This window comes from Notothenia rossii (genome assembly GCF_949606895.1).
Source record: "Notothenia rossii genome assembly, chromosome: 6".
Taxonomy (NCBI): domain Eukaryota; kingdom Metazoa; phylum Chordata; class Actinopteri; order Perciformes; family Nototheniidae; genus Notothenia; species Notothenia rossii.
Genome location: NC_136909.1, coordinates 52,160,649 through 52,166,659, shown reverse-complemented (window position 1 = coordinate 52,166,659; position 6,011 = coordinate 52,160,649).

Genomic DNA, 6,011 nt, shown 5'->3' with positions numbered 1-6,011 from the left:
GTGCAATAAGTTCATTTCAATACGTTCTGCAATAAACATTGAACCAGTCCGGCCCTCGACTAGTACCCATTTTTTTATTTTGGCCCACTGTGTATTTGAGTTTGACCCCCCTGCGTTAATGTATTAAATTCTTTGTTTGTGTCATCTTGTCTAATGTAACGGCACCCTGTAAATCAGACTGCATACAGCTGAGGGAGCTAAAGGTAAAGGGACACATTGTTCGCAGTGGAGTCAGAGACCTTACCAGCGCATAACTTCTGTAATACTACATATATATATTATAGTATATAGTATTACAGAAGTTATGGATTGATGCTATTTTAACATGCACAGCCTCAGACCACAGATTTGGAAAGACTGTAATCACAGATTAAAGTATTGCGGGGGCACCGTTCAGACCCAGCAGTGTTACAGAATATGACAGGTGGAAGGTTCAAAGAAGCTTTCTCCACAAAGCTGAGCCCTGGACAGTTATCGGCAGCCTGAGGGCCGAACAGCTGCTTGGCCCTGACTCTGTCCCTGAGGCTCTCCCTGCTGCACGTGGCCCCCACTGGCCCTCAGCATACCCCTGTTTGTAGATTCTGGAAATGTTATACATTCATCAGGATGCTGTATCTTAAGAAGGGATGCAGCTCTGAGAGAAACATGACTGTGTGACATATTTGTGAGCCATGGAGAGGATAAATTATACTGAGGGCATGATTTAGCTATTCATATGAATTAATTCTTACTTCAATCTTTCCTATGTTTTGACACAAAGGGTATCCTTAAATAATGTGCACAGTCTGTCATGCAGCCTCCAGCTGCGACTCATGCCTTGGATGTAGATAGCTGTGAGAAAGGCTAATGTTGCTTCACTTAAGCAGATATAAGGGATTATCAACAGTAAAAGGAACTGAATGAGAATGTTGAGTGTATGTGGATTATATAATCGTAATATGCTGATGTTTTTCATTCCGTTATCTCTTTTCAGGATGGTTCAGGTTTTGATGAGGTGGCAATGTCAGCTAATAATCCCCCTATTGTAGGAATACTGCTCTCTGCACACACACTAGTGTCATCACACTGTGTGTGCCTGAGGTGTGAGACATTTTCATGATTCTTTGAATCATGGTACTTTTGATTCTATTTAATTGTTTTTTTATATCTATTAAAACTACTTAGTTACTTATCTTTGAGAAGTGTAGAGCTTTACAAATAAAGTTATTGTTATGGTGATATTATTTGTCTTATGTACTCCCTCCATCCTCAGAAGGTTGTTGCATTATAATTATTCTGCATGTGTATTTGACAACCTGTTTAAATGAAGGGAAAGTCAGACTTCAGCTGTTTCACTCTCTGAAATTGTCAAATAAAGTCAACATTTCACTGAGCTGTGTGGGGTTTGTTCAACTTTTAAAAGATGTTTGAATGGTGACATACACAGTGATAGGTGTTAAGGACTAACGTTTATAATAAATACGTTTGTATTGATTTTAAGATATTTTCATACAATCATACGTATTGGGATCGCTTGTATTAATGTGGACCGGAGGGAGAGGGTGACAAGCATAAATGTCACTTTCCTTTTTTATTTCAATTACAACTTTGGTCATGAAGAATATGTTTCTCTGTTATCCACATTCATAAAGCATAAAACAACAGCATCAGAGCACGGTGCAGAGTCTCTGAGTTTACAGTAGTCTATCGTTCTTATTAAACATCCATAGTCCGTTGTACAGAGCACTGTAGTTTCCATAGTTTCAACACAGCAGCAGACGCACACAATGACGTCCGCTGGCGCATCATAAACACGTCGGATAGTGAAAGTGCAGTCAGAGGCCGTTTCTCAATCTCGAGGAAGCTGGCTTCCAAGCCAATATTTCAAGGATACTACGTCACCGAGTGCCGCCGAAGGACTGTTCCAATCTCCAGCATACTTGGAATTCCACCAAGGCCGCGTCCTTGGCTTGGGGGTAATTTCGAGGCTGCACATAGGTAGACTTCGCGTCCTTCAAATCCCCACAATGCTTTGCGCACGGACCAATTTCAAAAACCCTTGCGGCGAATGGCTGAACCGACGCAGCGCAGCACACATTTAAATGTAAGTATGTAGTGGCGTAGAACATGTGTTGGTAAATATGTTACTTTGTTGCATTTGTTATCACCAAAAATGTGTTCCGTGAAAGTAAAGCAACTTCATAATTAGACAGACATCGTGAGGTATTTATTTTCGGTACAGTTTAGGTTGAAACCGTTAGAGAGAGTGGCACACTTGTTAGCCTGTTCCATTCTTCTTTGTTTTCCGAAGCCGTGGCTTGGAAGTATACTTGCTTCGTTTCTGAAGGAAGTGACTTGGAAGTATGCGACTACAGTATCCTCGTGATTGAGAAACGGCCTTCGTTTTCCGAATGCCAAGGAAGGATTCTTGCCTAGCTTCTGAAGGAAGTGACTTGGAAGACATGTGCTACCAAGCAAGCATCCTCGCGATTGAGAAACGGCCGGATTCTCTAAAGTACAGCAGTCTCTTCTCCTAAGTCCTTTTGAATTCCCCTATCCACTATCCCTTAACCCTGTGACGTTTCACTCAGAGGTCAAGGAATAGGAGATAGGGTTAGATTTTAGGAGCTGATTTTTGGATTATCGGAACGCAACCCTCGACTCCTCGACTCCTCGGTCCTCCGGTAGTGACCCGGAAATACATTTCAGCGCGCCATTTTGAAGGACATCTAATTTCTCTAAATGCACATCGAGGACAGAGCGTCGAGGAGGCTCTCTGGAGGAGCTCTAACCGAGGGGACACTGGCCATTTCTCAATTGCTTGGCTTGGAAGCCAGTTTCCTCGTGATTGAGAAACGGCCACTGATGGTTCCTCCACGGCTTCTCCGTGGATGCATTTCCGGGAACGGTGGAGTATAAAAGAGGCGTGACACACCGCTGGATTCATTTAATAAACATGGCGGGAGCAAAGCACATATCTAAGTGTTGACAATGATAAGTTGCATTAGTTATTTAAGAAGTGAAATGCGCGATCAAACTCCGCCCGTCTGTATGCAGTTAGAGCCTTCTAACCGCATTCCTTATTGACATTTCACCTGATATTCTTTATGTTTGTATCCACATTTTAACTACACCCAATCCTGCTACAGCATGCTATGATGTTTAGAAGGGCAAATGTTTATTTATTTTTAAGAGTATTAAATCAACAAAAACTTTGTTTAGCACTCAGCACTATCATTTGATATGTTGTTATACACTAGAATCAATTGCTCATTACAGAGTCGGTAAATCTTCCAACAGTTTTAAGCTACACCTTTTTACTTTGTCTTTTCACAGGGACAGAGGAGGAAACACTGACCCTTATTAAAGTGAGGGTCGAGAATGACGAACTTTTCAAAGGCCGAAGGCACACTGCCAAGAAAGCCTGGGAGTGAGTGGCATTTTCCTTGTTGGGAACATATGATCCTTAGCATTTACGTATTGGTGGTTACAATTGGTATTTTCATATTGTCTGCTGAACCTGTGAGTTTAAATATCGATTGCTTTGATAGATGCACTTGTTGCTGCAGACCTTATTAATTGCTGGCCAGCTTGAAACGTCTCTTGTATCACTCAGGGAAATTCTAAAGGCAGAGCTACTAGAAAGACAGTGGAACCCGGTGAATTCCTCCGTCTGAATGTGGTGCACTTTTGCTAAATGTTTAGACAAATTGCTTGTGTTACCGCCCTTACATGCTAAACTCTTATTGCACTTTTGGTAATGAGCATTGTCCACATCGACACGGCTATAGTTTAACCACACCTCGGAGCGCGTTCTCTCCGCCATCTCCTCCGTGTGTGTGTGTGTGTGTGTGTGTGTGTGTGTGTGTGTGTGTGTGTGTGTGTGTGTGTGTGTGTGTGTGTGTGTGTGTGTGTGTGTGTGTGTGTGTGTGTGTGTGTGTGTGTGTGTGTGTGTGTGTGTGTGTGTGTGTGTGTGTGTGTGTTGCATGCATGTAGCAGAGGGTGTGTGTAAACTGCCCTGCCCCCTCGCACACAGACGGGGGAGAGAGATCTCTCGTCTAAGATCTAAAAGACGCATGTTGCTGTCTTTTTGCATATTAGAAACGGAGTTGGCGACACTACAACTGTTATGTAATGTTTGTGTAGCAATAATACATATGACATATAGACCCTTTTACAGCCGACGTCATCAAAAAGTTGCGCGCGCATGTGGGCAACGGAAGTGGTGTTGTCTTCAAGCAGTTCTGAATGACAAAGACGAGGTAGCAACTGGTTAGCAAGCATTTACAAACTGTACCCAGCATCAACATGTCTGGTTGTTGCGTATACGGTTGTACGAATCGCTATTCCACCGGCGGACTAAAGTTTTATAGGATTCCGAGAGGACCACGACCATTTCAGAGCAACCGGCGGCGTCTGTGGCTGCAGGCGATTAAACGTGTGGACTGGAATGAGGACATAATCAAAAATGCTCGCGTCTGCAGCGCCCACTTTATATCAGGTAATGAGGTTATCTAGCCTACTCTTTGATTTTACGGGAGAGCCTTGTTTACATTAGTGATTGTCTGTATGATGTAGAATAATAATCAAATGCAGCTAAAGTTTGATAAGCTGGCGTTAGATTTGCCTAGTAGCTTGCTAGGCTAAACAAACGTGTTTGTGTTTTATTTTTGCAGGCGAGGCATCATTGGACTCTAGTAGTCCTGATTTTGTGCCGTCTGTGTTCATGTACACAAAACAAAGCCAGAACCCAAATTCAAAGATGGACAGGTAAGATTAGAGTTGACATCCTCTCAGTCGTTTTTTGTTTTGTTTACCTCTCTTGCATAAGCTTTGGTGCCTACAGCTGCTGTTTTGAGATATGGATTAGTCTAACTATGAATTTCTGCTGTTACTGTAGGTACCATAGGAAAAGGAGGAGAACTGACACTGCAGCAAATCAACGTGTTACTTCTGAAACTCCAGAACAAGAATGCAGCATGGATCCAGAACAAGAATGCAGCATGGATCATTGTCCTGGTATGAATATATTTATGAATATATGAATATATCATCTTACAATTAACTGATTGATTGTCAGGGTTCCCACCCTCACTGAAAGAGTCAGTGTGCTCCTAGTGTGTGTGTGCTCCTGCCAGGCCCACTGCTCCAATTGCTATGTATGTCTGTGTGTGACGTGTACACTGGCCCCTGGATGGGTCAAATGCAGAGGAAAAATCTCCCCCTGGGATCGATAAAGTATCTTCTCTTCTGTCATGGAAAGGTTTTGAAAATTCATTGGTAAAAATGTGTGAGAACCCCTGAATTGTGAACTTGTTTGCATTGGTTGCAGCACATGCTAATTTTGCACTTTTCTATATTAAAGCTGAAGAGGATATCCCAGTTCCAAAGAGAGAGTACGATGATCTGAACCTGAGATACAGTCAACTTCAGGAGGAATATGTCAACCTGCGACAGGAGTTTGACACACTACGAGCAGAAAATGTAAAGCTGAAAGAGGAGCTGCAAAAATCTACATTCTCCTACACCACTGTTAAGTGCAACATTGGACAATTGATTTTTCTCACAGGACTGACCTCTGTGGTCTTTGAGTGGCTGATTACAAAAATGATGGGCAGCGTAGAAAGAATTCACAACAAACTTACAGTAGAGGACCACCTATTGATTATATTGATGAAATTAAGGTTGGGCCTATGTAATACTGACTTGGCTTATAGATTTCAGGTATCAAAAACCACCTTATCAAATATTTTGCGGAGCTGGGTCCCTGCTATGGCCTTGGTCCTCAAGCCACTCATTAAATGGCCAAGTAAGGGTGCAGTACTTAAAAATATGCCAAAAATATTCAAGCGCAACTTTAGAAGATGCCGGTGCATAATAGATTGCACAGAAATGTTCATAGCTAGACCCAGTAATCTGACTTCCAGGGCCCAGACATGGTCAAACTATAAACACAACAACACCATTAAATATTTGATCGGCATCACTCCAGCTGGTGCAATTTCCTTTCTGTCTCCTGGGTGGGGTGGACG